Source organism: Sus scrofa, chromosome 11 (assembly GCF_000003025.6).
Source record: "Sus scrofa isolate TJ Tabasco breed Duroc chromosome 11, Sscrofa11.1, whole genome shotgun sequence".
In the NCBI taxonomy this organism is placed as follows: domain Eukaryota; kingdom Metazoa; phylum Chordata; class Mammalia; order Artiodactyla; family Suidae; genus Sus; species Sus scrofa.
This window is the reverse complement of record NC_010453.5, coordinates 24515405-24525900: the sequence shown is the minus strand read 5'-3', so window position 1 is coordinate 24525900 and position 10496 is coordinate 24515405.

Here is a 10496-nt window from a genome sequence, read left to right as displayed (position 1 = left end):
ATTTATTTATTTTGCTTTTGCTTTTTAGGGCCACACCTACGGTATTGGGAGGTTCCCAGGCTAGGGGTCGATCGGATCGGAGCTACAAATGCCGTCCCACACCGCAGCCACAGCAATGCCAGATCCGAGCCTCATCTGTGACCTACACCACAGCTCATGGCAACACTGGATCCCCCACCCACTGGGTGAGGCCAGGGATTGACCCTGAAACCTCTTGGTTCCTAGTCGGATTCGTTTCCACTGCACCACGATGGGACCTCCTGATCTGGGGATCTTTGATATCTCAACTTTCTAGATCTCCGTTTTATTATCTGTAAAATCGGGGCGAGGATTGGTTTGAAGGTGTGTTCTGATGCACTGCATCAAAAAATAGAAAGTGCACGGACTAGCAACTAGGACAGAGGCAGTGTTGGATTTAATGTTAGCTGCTACGACTTGAAAATGTCCCCTTTGCCAAAGAAAGGAACGAGCAGAGAATACAACTGGCTTCTGTTATGGATTCCATCTCAAATGCCTTCCCCTTTGCTGTTTTGTTTTTTTGTTTTGTTTTTTTCTCTTTTCAGAATATGTTGGAAATTAGAAGCAAACATGTAAGGGAGGCATGTATATTTAGCTTCACATACAACCTCATTGGTACTTCCTGGCGTCCTTCCAAGATATCTCACAAGTTCTCAATCTCGCCAGGACAGAGTGTGTTTGCTGACCACTTCCCCTTTGCAATGAAGGACCGTGACCGCTGGCTTACGCAGACGGAGACCAGCGGCCTTAACCCCAAAGGAGGTCAGAAACTCCCAGCGCTTCCCGCCGAAGGGGCCCGCTGAGAACCTGACACCGTGTGTTTCAAGGCTGTGGCTACGCCTGTGACCATAGGAACTGGGAACACCCACCAACACCCAGTTTCCCCCCAGCCCCACTTCCTTCGCTTCGATGCCATTAAGCATGGTTGCAGTGCATTTGTGAATGTTTTGAGTGGAGTTAGGTTTCTGGTGTTTATTATTGAATTGCTAAAGATTTGGAGAGAAGACAAACAGACAAACAGACAAACACAGAAAGAGACAGAAAACACCCTTGACAGACTCACGCTCTGAGCAGACCTGGGATGCACGAAGGTCTGGGGGCCCATCAGAGCCCCGGGATGTGGTCAGTTGCTCTCCAAATAAAAGCTGCCCTAGGCACACAGCGAGGAGGCTTTCTTTGCATGGGAGACCTGCCAGTCTGGCCTGGCAGGTAGCAGGTCACCGTCAAGGGGGTGGTGAGTTTTCCCGTCTATCTTCACGAAAGCATTGAATTCCATGAAGCAGGGCCTTCAAGGGGTCTGGCATTGCTTCTCTTTCCAGATCAGTGTTTCAATTACATCCAGTTGTTGCCTCTTGGCTCTCTTTATCACCTCTCCTCCAGAGCACGTGGCAGGCAGAGACGATAAATTCACAGAGACTTCTCTACTGAGTGTACAGGCGGCTCAGGAGTGGGGCCGGTCCAGCTGGCCACACTGAAAGGTCAGGCTGCACTGTGTCACCTCAGGCTTTCCCAGTTGGGCAGGAAGGTTCCCCATCTGACTTCGTGGTACCACCTACACATACTCACTCACCCGCATCCACTAAAGTCCACGTAGGAAGAGGCTGCGTCTATGCTGATGCCATGGCAGGGCCAACATCTACCACATACGTGCCTGGCACGGATCAGACTCGGTGCTTAGTTGTTGAATAATAAATAAATGTCTCTTAATAGACATAAATACATAGCCATTGGTATGGTCCGGATTTAAAATACTTGGAGCTCCCGTTGTGGCTCAGAAGGAGAAGAACCTGACATAGTGTCTGTGAGGATGTGGATTCCATCCCTGGCCTCACTCAGCGGGTCAAGGATCTGGCATTGCTGTGGCTGTGGCATAGGCTGCAGCTGCAGCTCTGATTTGACCCCTGGCCTGCGTCCATAAAATTAAAAAAATAAAAAATCAATAAGATATTCTGTTCCACTGTCTTTGTATGTACATTTATGTATAATCATGCTAGTTTTTTGGTTTAGTCAATAGAGTCACTGTGTCTGTTTTCTCTCCTTTTTTTTATTATTGAAAGAGGGATGGAGGAGTTTCCATTATGGCGTAGTGCTAACGAATCTGACTAGTAGCCATGAGGTTGCAGGTTCGATCCCTGGCCTTGCTCAGTGGGTTAAGGATCCAGTGTTGCCATGAGCTGTGGTGTAGGTCACAGACACGGCTTGAGTCCTGTGTTGCTGTGGCTGTGGTGTAGGCTGGCAGATGTAGCTCCAATTTGACCCCTAGCCTGGGAACTTCTATATGCCGTGGGTGAGGCCCTAAAAAGCAGGGAAAAAAAAAAAAGAAAAGAAAGAAAAAAGAAAAAAGAAAGAAAGAAAGGAAGAAAAAAGAAAAGAAAAGAAAGAGGGTGGCAGCCTTCCAAAGGCCAGGAGGAAATACATCTGATAGCAGCCTGTGATTTCCTGGGAGAATGGACTCCAAAGGCTCTTCCATCATAGTTAGAGAGTCTTAAAGTGTGCAAGCTTCTCCATCCAAGATAGATTAGAGATTCCTTGGGAGTCTAGAATCTTATCACTCCCCTGAGAGGAGCTTAAAGTTTAAAGAAGAATGGGGTCTGATGAGCAAGACATGGAATCGTGCACTTTAAGATTATGAAAGGTTATGCACTTTGAAGATGACGTTGGCGGCAGGAATATAAATTACAGCTTAAAGAGTCTTAATATTTTACCTTCTCACCTAATAATTCTTCTAGGCCGATAGCCTAGAGGTATAATATGGAAATCAGCAAAATATTCATCACCTCATCACATAGGAGAGCCAAAATGTGGAAACAGTTTTAAAGTCCAGCAATGGCAATGCCCAAAGAAATAATGGGGTGTGGTCATTAAAGTGGAAAATAGGACACTTTGTTGTGGATGTGTTGGTACCATGGATATTTTCTGTCCCCAAAGAATGAACTATTCCATTCCTGACTTGAAAAAAAAAAAAAGCGATGTATTTAACGCTCCACCTCTGGAAGCCTCCTTCTTCCACTTTGACTCTACACCCAAGACTTCAGTGATTCCATAGGCTGAGTCTATGTGATATACAGATAATCTGTCATTTAAACTCAAAAGCTTAGCGATGTATTTTTCATGCCACCAAGTCACTGCGGATGTGAAAAGACACAAGACAACCAAGAAAAGAGGGTGAAACCTTCACTTACACGAGCGATATTTATCAAGAGTATTTATTGATATTTATAACAATATCAAGTTAAAAAAAAACAGGACACACACGTGCATGTACAGTGCAATGTAAATAATATAAAGATTTTCATATGACTATATAGGATATCCCTGTGCTAAATTATCTACATGGAAGTCACTAGTGGGAGATGATGCATGATGACTGTTTTCTTAATATTTTTATATGTTTTTTCACATACGTGCTTATTGCTCTCATACTAAAGCTGTATGATAAAATTGTTAAAAGTAACTAAATGACAGTGTGTTGAATTGCGTTAACTACAAAGGAGAGCATATTGATGGCATTTTTTTTTTTTTTTTTTTTTTTTTTTTTTTTTTTTTTTGCTTTTCAGGGCCACACTCATGGCACAGGGAAGCTGCCAGGCTAGGGGTCGAATTGGAGCTGCAGCTGCTGGTCTGTGTCACAGCCACAACCACACCAGATCCCAGCTGCATCTATGACCTACATCTGTGATCCTTAACCCACGAGGCAAGGCCAGGGCTGGAACCCAGTCCTCATGGACACTAGTCAGGTTCTTAACCTGCTGAGCCACACTGAGAACTCCAAAAACGTTTTTAAATGCTTGAAATGAGATCCTTGGGCAAAATGCATGGCTACTTTCTCCCTGAGGGTTATACGAGCGGTTCACTTTTCTCCCTGAAGGGTCAGTGGATCTGAGGGATGGGGAAATCTGGACCACTGATATCTCTCATGGTCTCGATATCTGTTAAATTACAGAGACAGAGCAAGGATAATTTCATGGCATAAAATGGCCATTTTTTTTTTTTTTTTTCTGGCAAGTGCATTACCAGTGAGGTGGCTTGAGTACCTGTCCCAAGGGTCCAGCTCTATTCATATGTTCCCTGTTGTTCACCACTCTGTCCCATTCAAGTCCCTTTTCCGTATAAGCCCCTATTATAGAGAGCGGAACCCTTGAGGCTGGAAGTCATCCATCTCTCCTGAGGCCTCCTCTGTATTGTGCAGCGCTAGGGGCTGACGGAGCCCATGACAGCTTCAGAGCCCAAAGCCAGAGGCAGCTTAGGCTTCCTGACCTTGCAATTGGCTTTGACCTCCACTCTCAATCTCTGAGGTCCAGCTCTCTCAAGGATATAGTCCAGACTAGGATCGGCAGCAGGAGAGGGCTGAAGTCTCCTGTGCTGTGGTCTTCAGCCTTTGCGGTTCTCAAAATACAGCCAACTCTCTCATGCAGTGCTGGTAACACGGGATAACTAAGTAGCAAAAGAATCACGTGCTTGTGCTGGGCAAGAAAATAAAGACATCCTCGGAGTAAAATTAAAGTGCATATCATTCATTTCATTAATAATTTTGACTATGGGGGGGCAGGGGATGGAAGAGAGTATTTTATGGAGCGGGCATTTTATTCCCATGGATCCTGACAAAATACTACATGGACCAGCAGCCTCAAGTAAGAGCGACTTTCTGTGGCAGCCTTGGTTTTCCGAAGGCCAACGTGGGGAGAAGTGGCCTGAATTCAGGGAACCCCTCAGAGCTTCCTTGATCTCCCTGGGGACAGGTTGGATCCTGAAGATGTTTCCTGGGGCTCTTGGACTCTAAAGACTAATGTATTCTGGGTGATGGGAAAAGAAGGAAAGAAGGGAGACAGGAAATGAATGAATTGCCATAACTTTCTTGCTGCCTTTTGGATAAAGGTATCCAGGGGAGGGAAAAAACTCCCATTTGGGGGCAAAGTGCTCTTTTGTTTCTTCTGGCTATGTGTTCGAGATTATAAAGGGAGGAGTTCCCGTTGTGGCTCCGCAGGTGAAGGACCCGGCGTAGTATCTGTGAGGATTCAGGTTTGATCCCTGGCCTCGTTCAGTAGGTTAAGGATCCAGTGTCGTGGCGAGCTGTGGTGTAGGTCGCAGATGCAGCTGGGATCCTGCGTTGCTGTGGCTGGGGTGTAGGCTGGCAGCTGCAGCTCCAATTTGACCCCTAGCCTGGGAACCTCCATATGCCGTGGGTGTGGCCATAAAAAGGGGGGGGGAGACTGTAAAGGAAAATACAAAGGCAAAGAAATCCTATCCTTACTAAGAAGTTTCTGGTCCTATAGAAATGGAGCTGGAAGAATCCTGTATTATTTGCTTGGGCTGCCATAAAAAGGTACCATGGCCTCGGTGGCTTAGATAACAGGAATACATTTTCTCCCAGTTCCAGAGTCTAGAAGTCTAAGGGCAGGGTGTCAGTAGGACTGGCTGGTTCCTTCTGAGGCTCTGACGGTGGGATCTGCTCCTGAACTCTCTCCTTGGCTGATAGGTGACCATCTTCTCTCTGTGTTTTTATATCATCTTCCCTTTATATGTATCTGTGTCCAAAATTCCTTTTTTTTTTTTTTTAAGGGGCACACCCGCCACATATAGAGGTCCCCAGGCTAGGGGGCAAATCAGAGCTGTAGCTGCTGGTCTACACCACAGCCACAGCAATGCTGGATCCAAGGCGAGTCTGCGACCTACACCACAGTTCATGGCAATGATGGATCCTTAACCCACTGACAGAGGCCAGGGAGTGAACCCATGTCCTCATGGATACTAGTTGGGTTCGTCAGCCACTGAGCCACAATGGGAACTACCAAAATTTCTCTTCTTATAAGGACGCCAGTCATATCAGATGAGAGTCCACCCTAATGATTCTGTGTTAATTTAATTTCCTCTCTAAAGACCTTATCTCTAGATATGATCACATTCTGAGGTAACACGGGAGTTAGGGCTTCAAACACTATGACTTTGGGGTGATACACCATAGAGCCCCAAACAAAGCCCATTCATTTTTGGCGATGGTACATTCTGACGTAGGAGTTTTTCTCAGTCGTTAGTGTCTACAGGTCTGGGAGCCTCCCCCCTTTATACCAGGGGGTGAGGGGGGGAGAAAACCAGCCCAGCAGACACGCTGCACACAAGATTTCAATCTTAGAGCAGATACTGCATGAAACACCCACTCAAACCCAGCCTGGATTGGACCTGCTCCCTTTCTAAATGGAGCAGTTGCCGAAAAAGCAAAGTTTTCTGGTGAATCCAAAATAGTCTGAAACTATGAAGCCAGGCTAGTTGGGCTGTGTGGTGGAGCCCATTAATTATAGTGTGTCCTGACCTCGTTTATTTGTCTAAACTCTTCTTGGTGTTGTACAACTGCCCCCATTGCACATGAAGCAGCAAAGGTGTGAGAGCCTATGTCTCGACAGTCATCCCCTTGTGGCTGCAGGTCTGTGGAGGGGAGATGCAGGGAGGCAGCCTGCATCTCACTGGGCTGGGGTCCTGCCTGAGTTCACCTGGGTCCTGTGGAGAAAGATGCTCCCGAGCACATCTGTGGGTTGCCTGGCGTGGTCTCCAGGACCGGCTGCCATCTTGTGTATCATGAGCCAAATGCTTGGCTGGTGAAACCCACGGGTTGGGAACAAGGAGGATGGGTGATGAGGTGAAAGAAACATAGATCCTTTCCTAAGTGCCTTTTGTCCCCATCCCAGACTGTGGTAAAAGAGAGCAAGGTCCAGCTGGCCAGCCTTGTTTGTTTAAGCTGTTGACTAATCCCTGAGTTCATGTGCTGAGCTGGTTCATGAAGTTCTTGAACTTTTATTATCCTTGGACTTTCGGCACAGTAAAAATGAAATAAGAAACGGGTGCCGTCTTTAAAAGAAACCTATGAGATTGAGGAAATTAAATGTTTGAAAGAAGAGATCCAAGGAATTCAAAGAAAATTTGCATTGACATTTTTTTGGGGACGGCTACTTGGTGCCAGGCATGGGACTTGAACATGGAATTAGAGTAAAGTTGAATGTTCTTCTCAGCTCCATCAAGGACCCTTCTCACCTAGGCTGCCTCTAGAGTCATTGGGTCATACTGATCCGCGGTTTCCACAAAATGACAGTTTAAGTGCAAAACACTAAGGGGCATTTATAAATCAGAGTTAAAGAAAAGTGACTATAGATCTGTGGTTTCCAGTATGGTAGCCACCAGTCTCAGTGGCTGGTGAGAAGCTGAGGAACTGAGGAAATTCACTTCCTCAGTTGCACTGGCCGTGTTTCAAGTGTGGCATAGCTACCTAATGGCTGCCATACTGGACAGCGTGAATCTAGAACATTCCGAATGGCAGAATGTTCTATTGGGCAGCACTGATAAAGAACAAGGAAATATGGGCTCATATAGAATATCTTTCATTTCAAAACATTTTGCAGACCACTGCCTATGAAACCTGCAAGGGCCAGTTAAGATTTCAAATTTACATCTCAGGACTTGGAAACAACCTTAAAGATTACCCAGATTAACTACCACCTGAGGATTAATCCATGCTACCACATTTTCACCAATCCTATGTCTATTTTGGGGTTGAAAATTCTGAGAATAGACATTTGCTTTTCAAGGCGGTGGACTTTATCAGTGAATTCCTCCCGAGTCCAAAATGGTTGGTGTATTCAAGACGAGGCTCTTGGAATTGCTAATTTTTCTTTGAAAATATTAAGTCCATATTCTTATTAAACTCTTTACAGATGAGTCACAAATTTCATTACAATTGTGAATAGGAAGAATAAATGTCAAATGCAAATGTCAATGTCAAAAATAAAATGAGGTTGGAAGCTCCCTTTGTGGCTCAACGGTTAACGATCAGGACTAGGATCCACGAGGATGTTGGTTCGATCCCTGGCCTCGATCAGTGGGTTAAGGATCTGGCGTTGCTGTGATTGTGGTGTAGGCCGGCAGCTACAGCTCTGATTCCACCCCTGCTCTGGAAACTTCCATATGCCATGGGTGTGGTGCAGCCCTAAAAGAAAGCAAAAAATAAATTAAAAAACCTAAATAAAAAAAATAAAATGACGTTATGCTGTAGTCTGCCCTGTGTCCTATGATACACTGGTAATAATGTGAAAATTAGGTTTGAATGTATGAACACAGCCCAACGGATGACTTACTACTGAAAATGATTGTATACATTTCTCAGTAATTTTCCTTCTCAAAAATATTTTGCCATGGAAAAAAATCAGTGAATCTTCCAGATTAAAAAAAATTTGTTTACCTTCGGCAACACCCACATCCCAAGAAGAAAAAAAAATCAAGCATGATAGGGCGTTCCCATTGTGGCGCATCAGAAACCAATCTGACTAGCATCCATGAGGATGTGGGTTCAATCCCTGGCCTTGATCAGTGGGTTAAGGATCCTGCATTGCTGTGGCTGTGGCGTTGCAGGTGCAGCCCTAAACTCCCCACTCCCCCCAAAAAAAGTGTTGCGTGATAGACACATTTCCATAGAACATCTCTGCTTGAGTAAGCAGGGCATCCTGACACATTCAACTTTTTCTGAGGGTCTTGTCTTCAACCCTGTGGGCCTAAGCCTGGCCACTGCACCACTGAGGCCCCCCTGCTGCTCAAACCTGCAGCCCCTCGGCTGTGAGCACCTTCCATACTGAGTAATTCTTTCAACTCTGCCACTGCTCTCACCAATCTTTTTTTTTTTTTTTTGGTCTTTTTAGGGCCATACTTCAGCATATGGAGGTTCCCAGGCTAGGGGTTGAATCAGAGCTGCAGCCTCCAGCCAATGCCTCAGGCACAGCAATGCCGGATCTGAGCTGCATCTGCAACCTATTTCACAGCTCACAGCAACATTGGATCCTAAACCCACTGATCGAGGCCAGGAATCAAACCTGCATCCTCATGGATGCGAGTCGTATTCATTTCTGCTGAGCCACGACGGGAACGCCTCACCCGTCATTTCTAACTGCGCTTGGCTCTCTTTTACTAGACAGGAGATTTTATTGCTTCAGCTCTTCTCTATCTTTTCACGCACACTGGATTTATCTTTAAAGATAAGAACCCGAAATGACTATTCCTCTAAGGGTCCTCATTACAGCCGCTAAATAAAGTGCATAGACTTTGGGACAGTTCTTTTCCCCAGTGCTGTTCGTTCCTCTTACCTCCAGTACTGCCTGATGTTGACAGAAATCTCACGGGCTGAAAAATGATGCTCTGTAGTATTCATAGCGATAATAAAAAAAATTTTTAAAAAAGGAGGAGGAGGAGGAGGGGAGGCGGGAGGGGAGGAGAGGGAGAGAAATACAGTAACTTGCATCTATCGAGCCCTGATCTAACCACTGGGGCTATGTTTATTCATACTGAATTCATAACAACTCCATAAGGTACCTTTTGCTTGGTTTCTTTTCCAAAGGAGTTAACCAAGGCCATAGAAACAGGCCATCCAGCTAGTAAGGGGCAGAGCCTGGATTTCATCACAGGACAGACGGCCCCAGTGTTACTATTGCTAACCATTTTGCTTTCCGATCGATTTTTCAAGTTTCCACGCAGTAAAAAAAAAAATAATAATAATAAAATAAAATAAAATAAAAAAAAAAGTTAAAAGGAGTTACTGTCGGGGCGCAGTGGAAATGAATCTGACTAGGAACCATGAGGTTGTGGGTTCGATCCCTGGCCTCACTCAGTGGGTTAAGGATCCGGCGTTGCTGTGGCTGTGGTGTAGGCTGGCAGCTGTAGCTCCAATTTGACCCCTAGCCTGGGAACCTCCATATGCAGGGGGTGTGGCCCTAAAAAGCAAAATAAATAAATAAATAAATAATAATAAAAAAAATATATAAAGTGCATAGATTTTGGGACAGTCCTTGGCCATTTGTTTAGGCATTCAATTAGCTTAGGGAGTTCCCATTGTAGCTCATTGGTAATGAACCTGACAGGTATCTCTGAGGATGCAGGTTCAACCCCTGGGCTAGCTCAGTGGGTTAAGGATCCAGCGTTGCTGTGGCTGTGGTACAGGCCACTAGCTGCAGTTCCGATTCGACCCCTAGCCTGGAAACAAAACTACATATTAGTTTGAACAAACTCCTCAGTACCTTTACTTTTCAGATGTTTTCTTCTAGTTTTTCTAGGAGGCTAAGAGTGCCTTGTTTGCACATGAGGGTGTAATATGTATTTATTGCGGTGGTGGTGATATCTGCCATCCTGGTTATTTCTGAAATAACCAGTGTTTGCTCAAAAATATCATGCATATTTTGCATTTGCATTGCTACTTCGCTATTTTAAGATTTAAGAGGACTCACTTTCTTCAACCACCTTAATTAATGTGTGTGCCAGGCATTTTGCTAGGAGATGAGAATGAATGATGTGTAATAAAGATGCCATGTCCTCAAGGCTCTTACAGTCTACTGGGGAAGACCCTCGTATAAAGAGAGAAAAGTCACTATAATGAAGAAAGTGATGGGATAAAGGCCAGGAAGGTTCTGAGAAAAATCTAAGGTTTGGAGCAAGGGGAAAGCCTAAGAGGA